The sequence below is a fragment of the Salvia splendens genome, chromosome 9 (assembly GCF_004379255.2).
Source record: "Salvia splendens isolate huo1 chromosome 9, SspV2, whole genome shotgun sequence".
In the NCBI taxonomy this organism is placed as follows: Eukaryota; Viridiplantae; Streptophyta; class Magnoliopsida; order Lamiales; family Lamiaceae; genus Salvia; species Salvia splendens.
In genome coordinates, this window is record NC_056040.1 from 25,052,243 (window position 1) to 25,065,039 (window position 12,797).

Consider the following 12,797-nt stretch of genomic DNA (forward strand, 5'->3'; position numbering starts at 1 on the left):
GAAGATGTAGATGAGTTGTATGGAAAATATAAATGAGAGATAATTTGATGTGAAAAATGGATGATGAATGTGTGTATTTATAGATGATTTTGGGATTAAATTTTTTAAAAAAAAATCAAAAAAATTCAAAAAAACGGTAATAAAACGGCTATATTTTTTGGAATCCGATTTTTTTTTGGTATTATTTTTTATTTTTTTAAAAGAAGAAAATGCCAACGGCATTGCCGTTGGCCAATAGAAATGCGCCACGTCGCCCTGCTCAGCGGCACAAACGTGCTCGATGCATCGAGGAGAGCCATGCCGTCGGCAAGGGCACAAAGGCGGACAGGGGCATGCCGTGCCAACGGCACTGACGCCGTCCTTTCCCACAAGCACCGATGCGGATGCTCTAGCAAAGGTCCAACTTCAGAACTTGTTAGCTTCTTCCTATTTGGAAAAGTAAGAAATGAATGTTGACTTAATTAAAACAGGCTGGTCCCACCAAACAGGAAATAGTTGTGGGCGTTTGGTGATTCATATTTGGCTGACAACACACAAGCAAAGTCCATGGCGTCTGACGAATATGTCCCTATCACTTCTCCACAATTCCCTCTAGTACCCCTTCCGTCGATTTAAGCTGTAAACCGAAAATGAAACATTCGATTTACCCTCCAAAACTTTGGCATTCTCCGTGGCACATCACCGCATAAATACACGCCAACATCCAGCTTCCCATACGCAATCACTCTTCAAAGTGTGGTTCTAGCAACCACCGTCTGCAAAATATCGGTTTTAGTCTTTCACCTCATTCTGTTAGCAATCGGATTTGAAACTGCACACAAAACTAATTTAGATCCAGGAAAATAGATTTGACGAACGTTGAAAGGGCTATATATTAGACACAATGATACCGATCAACTTTTTAACGCGTTGACAGTTTGGAAGCGCTAGAAATATGTGGATATTCGCCACCGGGTCTTCAATAGCTTCCAAGGAGTGCAATGTAGTGAGAGAAAGTATCCCCAAATGCAAAACTAAAAAATGCAGATGCATGTGTTAATGGGGACACCCAAAAATTTGAAGGATACTTTGGTAATCTCTACACCAATTCTTGTACATTGTAGCGGATGAGTTTTCCAATATCAAGTGGGCATGATTCATCTTCGAAAGTCAAACGTAACAGTGCGGGCCGGAGTGGAAATTGAGGGCCATGCAGATTCATCTACGGAACTCCAAACCAACTTTTTTGCCGTGATTTGACCCCATTTGTGGTCATTTAACGAATACCGAACGTGTCCTCAGTGTCTTTGCCTACATCACTATAGGCGGGATGATAGTTGTAGAACTCACAAATCAAAATTTCGACCATATCACAATTTCATTGTCGTTTATAGTTTTCCATTATTGTCGTTTGAACCCTCAATGAATTACACATGTCATGCTAGATATACTAACAACACAATCCGAGCCGCTTGTATGTGTATAATTTTATTTTTTAATTTTATAAAAAGAAAGTGTTTCACTGTATTCGAAATAATCTTCTCTTTATAAATTGTATAATTCCAGAATTTTGGAAAAGTAAAGTAATGTTGCAAAAATTAAAATTAGAAATCAAATTCGTATTATTCCAAAAGAATTTTGATGGCTTTAAAGAGAGATCGTAGTGTCCGAAACCAATGGCATTCATTCAAACGGCGTCGTTTCCGATGCCGGACCTCAATTCAGATTCCGGTCCCTCCTTCTCTCTCAGCAATGGCGACCACTCTCTCCAACGCCCTCCTTCCTTCTCGCAGCAATTTTATCTTCCTTCAGAGCGGCCGGATTCTCGGGCCGTCCGAGTCACCTCCGGATTTGCAGCTCTCCGCGCCTCGCCATTTCGGCTGCGAGTTCGGTGGATGAGCAACCGACATCTTCGGGTACGAGATTGGAATTTCTGTGATTTGGACTGTTTTTTACTGAATTAAGTAGTGATTATTTTGCATGCTTCATTTGCGTTTATGTGCTGACATTCATGATTGTGATGACCCTGATTATATATGTATAGAGAGAGAGAGAGCAGATATTTATGCAGGAATTGTTGAGAGGAATTGATAGAAATTGTGTGTGTTATCAACTATCATGAATTACTATGGATTGTATGGAAACCTTTCCAGTTAGTTTTTAGAATTGAGGTCTGTATGAGTAGAATTGTGCCTTTTGTATGCAACTCGTTATGTTTGAAGTTCACGTACCCCCCCGTTGGATTCGTCGAGAGAGAGAGAGAGCGAGGTTCTTGTTCTTGGATTTGTCAATGTTGATTGTTGAGAGAGAGACAGAGGGGAAGTTATTGTGCATGGATTGATGGAAATGTATTTTTTCAGCATCTCTCTTTAATGAAGCCAATCTCTCTCCATTGCAGCTGCGGGAATCGAGAATGTGGTAATAATAGGATCAGGTCCAGCAGGATACACAGCAGCAATATATGCAGCTAGAGCCAACCTGAAGCTGATAGTGTTTGAGGGATTCCAAGTAGGTGGTGTTCCAGGAGGACAGCTGATGACCACGACTGAAGTGGAGAACTTCCCTGGCTTCCCCGAAGGAATAACAGGTCCGGACTTGTTGGATAGGTACTGGGATTCAAGAACTGCTTCTGGCTTGATTTGCCATGTTGAGATTCTTAATCTTCGTGTTTCTGACTGAATGTAGTGTGTTTATTTGACCAGGATGCGGAAACAAGCTGAGCGTTGGGGAGCAGAATTATATCAAGAAGATGTGGAATTCATCCATTTGAAAAACAGACCCTTTACTGTGAAAAGTAGTGAACGCAAGGTGGTGCTTGTTTTGGCAATTTTCATTTCTTATATGTTTGATATCTAAATTAGGCCCTTCTTGCTATGATGGAATGGAATTAAAAGAGAGTGGAATGGAATGGAATGGAATGGAATGGAATGACATTTTCTATGCATTTCCTTTGCATTTTCATTTCATTCCATCGTACCAAGCAAATGAATAGAATGGAAGTAGGAATGACATTCCATTGCATCATACGAAGAAGGTCCTTAGTATTTTTCTGTTTGTTGATCATTCATCTTCTTAAAATCTGATCCTTCACTATTGAATTCTAAACTAAAAGTTTGTTTTATATGGCTTGAAATTTTCTCATGAATTTGATGTTATATCTTAATTTATTTATCATCTGTTTACTTCCCATAATTGCATGAAGTGTCTGGTTTCATCCTTGCAGTGAATGATAGGTCATATCATAGTGAAAAATGTTAAGTACATTTTTGCATTCTTAAGATAGTGATGCAGATTATTTGGTATTTTTATTTCGTCAACTCCACATTTTTAGTTGCATGTGCTGTAAGCCTTGTGTTGGCTGACATATCTAGAAACAATCTTTTTGGATTTATGGATTCATATCTTTCCAAATCTGTCTACTCTGCAATTTATATACCAAATTCAGTTCTGCATTTACTACATTCTTTGATTGATAGATGGCTTTCTTGTGTATCCCCAGCTCAATTTTTCAAAGAACATTGAACTTATTTTATAATTCCTTCTTGGCTTTCCAGGTCAACTGCCACAGTATTATCTACGCTACTGGAGCTACAGCAAGGAGACTGGGATTGCCTCGAGAAGAAGAATTTTGGTGTAGAGGAATCAGTGCATGTGCTATTTGTGATGGAGCATCCCCATTGTTTAAAGGCCAGGTCCTTGCTGTGGTTGGGGGAGGTGATACTGCTACTGAGGAAGCTTTGTACTTGACTAAATATGCTCGTCATGTTCACTTACTTGTTCGTAAGGACCATCTTAGGGCATCGAAGGCAATGCAAGATAGGTAAACACATATGTACTTATGCAAACATATCTTTGAAGTTGTGTGGTGGAATTTTTGCAGTTTGCTTTAACAAATGTATTTGAGGAGGGAATGGAATGGCCATCCCTACCTTTATTCCATTCCTTTGCTTGGAATATATTTTTCTTGAATCAATATTCCTACTAGAATAGATAGTCATTCCTTCCCTTACCCTTGCTATTAGCCATTCATGATCCTTCTAAATTTATGTTTGATAAAATTACCCATATGTATAATTATAATATCAGCTTTAGAATAATTATGGCATCTCTCCTAGAAACCTCTGTGAACACACCCTCTCTCTCTGTCTGTGTTGAATAAGAATTAGAAAGAAGAATGGGTACTTTAGTAATACAAAATTATTTTATTCCTTTTCTATTTCCTGTGCATACCAGGCATTCCTATCGCCATTCCATTCCATCATACCAAACACCTCCTTCGAGAATACACTATCCTGGCTCACTGTAGAATTGAGTATAGCATATTAGAACTGAAAATAGCATTTAACTGTCCATACATGTATTATTGAAGAACTTACTTATGGGGGAAAAAAAGAAATGCTATGATGCTTCCATACATGTATATTATTGACTGTTTTTTCGGGCCAATTCAATTACTAATCAGCAATGTTTTTTAATTTTCAACTCCCTGAATGTTTGTTTAACAGGTTGATTATGGCGAATGTTTCAGAGTACTTTACTATCCAAATATCACCGCCCACTTCAATACAGAAGCAGTGGATGTTGTGAGCAACAACAAAGGGCAGATGTCAGGCATATTGGTCAGGAAGATTGAGAGTAATGAGGAGTCTGTTTTGGAAGTGAAAGGCTTGTTTTATGGGATAGGTCATTCACCGAATAGCCAGTTATTAGATGGCCAGGTTGATCTCAACTCCACTGGCTATGTTTTGGTCCAGGAAGGTTCTGCTAAAACTTCAGTAGAGGGTTTATTTGCCGCTGGTGATGTACAGGTATAGTATTCCATAGGTCCTCTTCTGTCGCGTTACCTTGATATCTTTATTGCAGTTGACTATTGATTGCTTTCGCCTTTCTGTAACAAAATCTTTAAAAAACAGTTGCATTCATCACTATTTTCTCATGGCTAACATGTTATGCTTTACGGCATGCAATTTAAAATTTACGTACCCTTCTATTCATCACTACTTTCCAAAGTATCGGCCTTGTGAAAATCTCATGACTACAATTTTATATGCTATCAATAAATAGGATCATGAGTGGAGGCAAGCAGTAACTGCAGCTGGATCGGGATGCATTGCTGCTCTCTCTGTTGAAAGATATCTAACAAGTGAAAACCTACTGATTGAATTTCACCAGGCAAGCTACTCTTATTACATCTGACATTCACTTTTCATTAAAAGTGATTGAGTGAAAACGAACTATTTAAAAATTGTGCCATATGCCTATTGCATGTTTCATGCTGATGCAAGTTAATATTATATTTCTGTCAAGTACAGCCTGTTACTGAAGAGGTTAAGAAAGAATTCACTGACAGAGATGTTCAAGAAGGTTTTGATATGACAGTAACAAAGCACAGGGGTCAGGTATGAATTTCTCATGAAGTTCATTTACTCATTTGCTCGTTATACTATTATTACATGCTGCGTCCTTCTCTCTCCAGTATGCTTTGCGGAAGCTGTACCATGAAAGCCCAAGACTCGTATGCGTGCTTTATACATCACCGACATGTGGCCCTTGTAGAACACTGAAACCAATTCTTAGCAAGGTACATGTCTCTGTCTAGTCTATAATTAACGGTGCACAGGTTTTGGGTTAAGACACTCTCTATGCATATTGTTAAGTAGAAAATTAATTCCAAATGCATAATTTACAAATTTTGTATATCATGATGATGGAAGTATTTGAATTTCGTCTACCCATTTCCCGCTGCATACCAAATTACAATGCTATCTGTAACCTCTCGATGTGGGCAGGTCATAGATGAATTCAACCAGCACGTCCATTTGGTTGAGATTGACATTGAGGAAGATCCAGAGATAGCTGAGGCTGCAGGAATCATGGGCACACCTTGTGTACAATTTTTCAAGAACAAGGAAATGATCAGGTTGGTTAAATTTTGTCCTAACCATCAACATTTCGATTCCTTTATGTACAACAACCAGTTGCATTCATCTCAGATATAGGACCAACCTAATTTTTCATCTTATCTAGATAGCTTTGTGATGTTTTTGCTCGTGCCGCAGGGATAATGACTTGCTTATCTTACCATAATACGTTGTTAGAACCTAAAACGTTGTCGTTGAGAAAAATGTATGTTTTGTTGATCTTGATTGTAATTTGAGGTGTGAAGAAGAAGAAAGAGTACAGAGAATTCATTGAAGCAAATAAATAAGGTGATGCTCAAGAAACTGACTCAAGTTTTATTCATTACTTATGTGTGACTCAATTTTTATGTGTAGGAATTGTACCATTTTTTGCTGAAGAAACAGAATAAGATATACCATTTCTTGTCATTGAGATTGTATATTTCGAAATAGTCTTATTTAAATGTACAAAATCGCTATTTCTATTTTTGGAGATTCAATCTTGTCATTTTTTGGAGTATTACTTATCGTAAACAAATTTCGTTGAAGTTTTCGCATTATCTTTATTGCTTTAATTCACATTTTATTACCATTTTAATTTGATTGAGCTTGAGTTTTACTAGATACTCCCTTCGTCCGTGAATAGGAGTTCCGTTTTTTTATTTTTATTCGTCCGCTAATAGGAGTCTTGGTTCACTTTTACTATAAAGGGTAATAGGCTCTCACCATCCATTAACTTATTCGACTCATTTTTCATTTAAAACTAATATATACTAGTGAGATCTGTATTTCACTAACATTTTTTCAACCATTTTTTTAACATTTTTTAAAATATGTGTCGCCAAGAAATGAGACTCCTAATTGTGGACGGAGAGAGCATAGGCTTCCTAAACATAAATCTCAACTCCAAATTATTTCATCGTTATTTCATAAGTACCAACCATTTTTTCAAATCCTATTATATTAATTACAATATTCACCAATCCAAATTCTCCTTTTTATCCATTTTCTCCAATTAAGATTTTTTTAATTTCTATATGGGTTAAAAGTGCAATTATTTTAACACTTTAACAATTTTAAAACTCTCAAATATTTTTTAAGACTATAAATTGTAAAAATAACTACATTATACATACTTAATTTCTCAATGCTATCACCCAACTAATTATTGATCGTTACGTCAATTTTCTTGTATATTCTGCAACTTCAAGCAAAATTGGTAAAACGAAAATAGCTATGATGTATAACAGTTAAATTGATACTCCCTCTGTCCGAGAAAGTTTGCCACATTTTTTCATTTCCGTCCATCCTACAAAATTTGTCACATTACACATTTTATCATTTTTGGTAAAGGACTTCATATTCCACTAACTCATTTTCACTCACATTTTATTATAAAACTAATATATAAAAGTAGAACTCATATTTCACTAACCTTTTCAACTCACTTTTCATTACATTTCTTAAAATTTGTGCCTGATTAAAGTGTGACAAATTTTATGGCACGGAGAGAGACCAGTTATTTAATTATTAAATATTTTTAAGAGTGTAAATTATATAAATGACTACGTGTACATAAACTTAATTTTTCTTTGTGATATCACCCAATTAGTTAAATGATCATTATGCTGAATTTTTTACTCCCTCCGTCACGGAAGAGTATGCATTATTTCCTTTTTCGTCCGGCCCCAAAGAGTATGAATATTCCAATTTTGGAAACTCTCTTCTCTCTAATAAGGTGGGACTCATTCTCCACTAACAATACTTAAAAAACTTTCTTTATCTATCTCTCTCTTATTTTACCAATAATGCATTAAAATCCGTGTTGAACCCAAAGTTCATATTCTTTGGGGACGGATGGAGTATATTCTACATCTTCATGCAAAAAAACATGAAAGAAAATTAGAATTATATTTAATAGTAATATATAATTTAAAATGATAGTAATATGCAGTTATTTTATTTTTAAAAAATTCTTGAATTATAAATTATAAAATGACTACATGCACAAAATAATTATTTTTTTAACGATATTACCAAACTAATTGATAATAATTAATTCGATTTCCTTGTATCTCAATTTCACTAAGTAAAATTATTTAAATGAAATTAGTATTATAATATAGTATAAATAATAAAAAATAAAAATTGTCATTATTGTTAAGTTATTTAATTATTATTATTATTATTATTATTATTATTATTATAAATTGTAAAAATGAGTACATTCCATGGGTATATATTTTAAATCGATTTCCTTGTATCCTCTATATTTTCTTGTGAAATAAAATTTAGATATGATATAGTATAAGTAAAAAAATAAATTAAAATGATAATAGTTGTACCACATGTATATATATACTCTTTGAATATATATATATATATATATAGGGGAGCGTTATTCTCCTTTTCACATCTTAGATCTTTTTTCCTTCTTAATATTACGCGTTAGATCTAAGGCATCAACGGATCAAATTAATTCTATAAAACTGGTTCCGTGTTGCATTATAAAAGGTGGTTGTATGCATTACAGGGTTATTAATGACATTTGACGGAAAAGTAACTGCCACATTTTGGTATCTGCGAATAATGCACCACATGGTCACGAGTAATGCATATAATTGACTATATAATGCACAATATGTGAACTGCAATGCATACGAATAAGATGTACCATGTTATGATGTTTGGACACACGTTTCTTGTTTCCCCTAAGGGTTTAATAAGCTTAGGGGCTAGGGTATAGTACGTAGACACGTATGTAATCTTCACATGGTAACGAGTAATGGATATAATTGACTATATAATGCACAATTTGTGAACTGCAATGCATACGAACAAGATGTGTTGTGTTATGATGTTTGACACACGTTTCTTGTTTCCCCTAAGGGTTTAATAAGCTTAGGGGCTAGGGTATAGTACGTACGCATTAATAACAAATTATAAAACGATACGAATAATTCACCAAATTGTTACGAGTAATGGATGTTATTAACTATATAATGCACAATATGTGAACTGCAATGCATACGAATAAGATGTACCATGTTATGATGTTTGACACACGTTTCTTGTTTCCCCTAAGGGTTTAATAAGCTTAGGGGCTAGGGTATAGTACGTAGACATTACTAAATGCACGTATGTAATCTTCAATCCGTTGATTAACCCATATACACAATACCTCTAATAATGCATAATATACTGAGATAATGACAATTAACAGCTACATAATGCACTACCTAAACCAAATAATGCACATACGTATATTCCAATAACAACAATTTATTAGTAATGTCTACGTACTATACCCTAGCCCCTAAGCTTATTAAACCTTAGGGGAAACAAGAAACGTGTGTCAAACATCATAATATGGTACATCTTATTCGTATGCATTGCAGTTCATATATTGTGCATTATATAGTTAATAACATCCATTACTCGTGACAATTTGGTGAATTATTCGTATCGTTTTATAATTTGTTATTAATGCGTACGTACTATACCCTAGCCCCTAAGCTTATTAAACCCTTAGGGGAAACAAGAAACGTGTGTCAAACATCATAACACAGCACATCTTGTTCGTATGCATTGCAGTTCACAAATTGTGCATTATATAGTCAATTATATCCATTACTCGTTACCATGTGAAGATTACATACGTGTCTACGTACTATACCCTAGCCCCTAAGCTTATTAAACCCTTAGGGGAAACAAGAAACGTGTGTCCAAACATCATAACATGGTACATCTTATTCGTATGCATTGCAGTTCACATATTGTGCATTATATAGTCAATTATATGCATTACTCGTGACCATGTGGTGCATTATTCGTAGCGGTTTCCAGCCATTATTAGATTACTATTGTACCCTCATAATGCACAAAATAGGACAAATAATGCAACACGGGATTAATTACCCAATGTTGATCTTGACAATCCATTTCTCTAATCTAATGGCTGATATTAAGAAGGAAAAAGGAGGAAATATAGAAAAAGGAAATGAATACATCCCTATATATATATATATATATATATATATAGGGGAGTGTTATTCTCCTATTCATTCCTTAGATCCTTTATTCTTTTTAATATGAGCCGTTAGATCTCATTCATCAACGGTCCAGATGATCTGCATTATTACACTATAATGGTGCATTATTAGTCGGTGTACATTATTCAACTGAAAATCTGCATTATTACACTATAATGGTGCATTATTAGTCGGTGTGCATTATTCAACGGAAAATCTGCATTATTAAATAACACGTGGCACTAATCTAACTGTCGAATGACAAAATCGTGGGGCTGAGATTGAGAAGGAAAAAGGAGAAAATATGCAAAAAGGAAATGAATACATCCATATATATATATATATATATAGAGGTGTGATCAAATACAAACTCTCTAAAATACAAACTATACAAACTATGTCACCGGAGTGTACAAATTCTGTCACCGGAGTGTACAAATTATGTCAACGGACTGTACAAATTCTGTCACCGGGGGTCGATGTCAACGGAATGTACAAATTATGTCACCGGGGGGATGTACGGAGTGTACAAATTCTGTCGACGGGGGTGTTCAAATTCTGATTTTTCGATGTCAAAATGTTGACATTAGAAAAATCTCTTATATTAACCGTTGATTAATTGTATTAAGTGAGTATGATTAAAGTTTGTATAGTTTGTATTTTAGAGAGTTTGTATTTTATCACACCCCTATATAGATATATATATATACATAATATATATATATATATATAGGGGAGCGTTATTCTCCTTTTCACATCTTAGATCTTTTTTCCTTCTTAATATTACTCGTTAGATCTAAGGCATCAACGGATCAGATTGATTCTATAAAACTGGTTCCGTGTTGCATTATAGAAGGTGGTTGTATGCATTACAGGGTTATTATTGACATTTGACGGAAAAGTAACTGCCACATTTTGGTATCTGCGAATAATGCACCACATGGTCACGAGTAATGCATATAATTGACTATATAATGCACAATATGTGAACTGCAATGCATACGAATAAGATGTACCATGTTATGATGTTTGGACACACGTTTCTTATTTCCCCTAAGGGTTTAATAAGCTTAGGGGCTAGGGTATAGTACGTAGACACGTATGTAATCTTCACATGGTAACGAGTAATGGATATAATTGACTATATAACGCACAATTTGTGAACTGCAATGCATACGGACAAGATGTGCTGTGTTATGATGTTTGACACACGTTTCTTGTTTCCCCTAAGGGTTTAATAAGCTTAGGGGCTAGGGTATAGTACGTACGCATTAATAACAAATTATAAAACGATACGAATAATTCACCAAATTGTCACGAGTAATGGATGTTATTAACTATATAATGCACAATATGTGAACTGCAATGCATACGAATAAGATGTACCATGTTATGATGTTTGACACACGTTTCTTGTTTCCCTAAGGGTTTAATAAGCTTAGGGGCTAGGGTATAGTACGTAGACATTACTAACAAATTGTTGTTATTGGAATATACGTATGTGCATTATTTGGTTTAGGTAGTGCATTATGTAGCTGTTAATTGTCATTATCTCAGTATATTATGCATTATTAGAGGTATTGTGTATATGAGTTAATCAACGGATTGAAGATTACATACGTGCATTTAGTAATGTCTACGTACTATACCCTAGCCCCTAAGCTTATTAAACCCTTAGGAGAAACAAGAAACGTGTGTCAAACATCATAACATGGTACATCTTATTCGTATGCATTGCAGTTCACATATTGTGCATTATATAGTTAATAACATCCATTACTCGTGACAATTTGGTGAATTATTCGTATCGTTTTATAATTTGTTATTAATGCGTACGTACTATACCGTAGCCCCTAAGCTTATTAAACCCTTAGGGGAAACAAGAAACGTGTGTCAAACATAATAACACAACACATCTTGTTCGTATGCATTGCAGTTCACAAATTGTGCATTATATAGTCAATTATATGCATTACTCGTTACCATGTGAAGATTACATACATGTCTACGTACTATACCCTAGCCCCTATGCTTATTAAACCCTTAGGGGAAATAAGAAACGTGTGTCAAACATCATAACACCACACATCTTGTTCGTATGCATTGCAGTTCACATATTGTGCATTATATAGGCAATTATATGCATTACTCGTGACCATGTGGTGCATTATTCGTAGCAGTTTCCAGCAATTATTAGATTACTATTGTACCCTCATAATGCACAAAATAGGAAAAATAATGCAACACGGGATTAATTACACAATGTTGATCTGGACCGTCCATTTCTCTAATCTAATGGCTGATATTAAGAAGGAAAAAGGAGGAAATATAGGAAAAGGAAATGAATACATCCCTATATATATATATATATATATAGGGTCCTGTTAGGTTGAGATTATTTAGCTAAATTGAGAAATGAGATGCAATATCAGCCACTAATCCACAAGATTAACTAAATGTCAACAGCTATCACATTATGTCAACACGGGGGTATAAGTGTCATTTCATTTCAATAGTAAGAATATCAAATGTCAACAGCTCGAATTAAAATGTCAACAACTAAAAGATAACACTTACAATTCACATATCAATACCGAGAATATCAAATGTCAACAACTCGTATTAAAATGTCAACAACTAAAAAATAACACTTACAATTCACATTTGAATACCGAGAATATCAAATGTCAACAACTCGTATTAAAATGTCAACAACTAAAAAATAACACTTACAATTCACATATCAATACCGAGAATATCAAATGTCAACAACTCGTATTAAAATGCCAACAACTAAAAAATAACACTTATAATTCACATTTGAATACCGAGAATATCAAATGTCAACAACTAAAAAATAACACTTACAATTCACATTTGAATACTG

The 12,797-nt window shown here is 34.7% G+C and overlaps 1 pseudogene; it reads left to right on the plus strand.

Annotated features, from left to right (window-relative positions):
* Nucleotides 1–1,547: 1,547 nt before the first annotated feature.
* Nucleotides 1,548–6,399, plus strand: LOC121748602 (annotated as a pseudogene).
* The last annotated feature ends 6,398 nt before the right edge of the window (nt 6,400–12,797 follow it).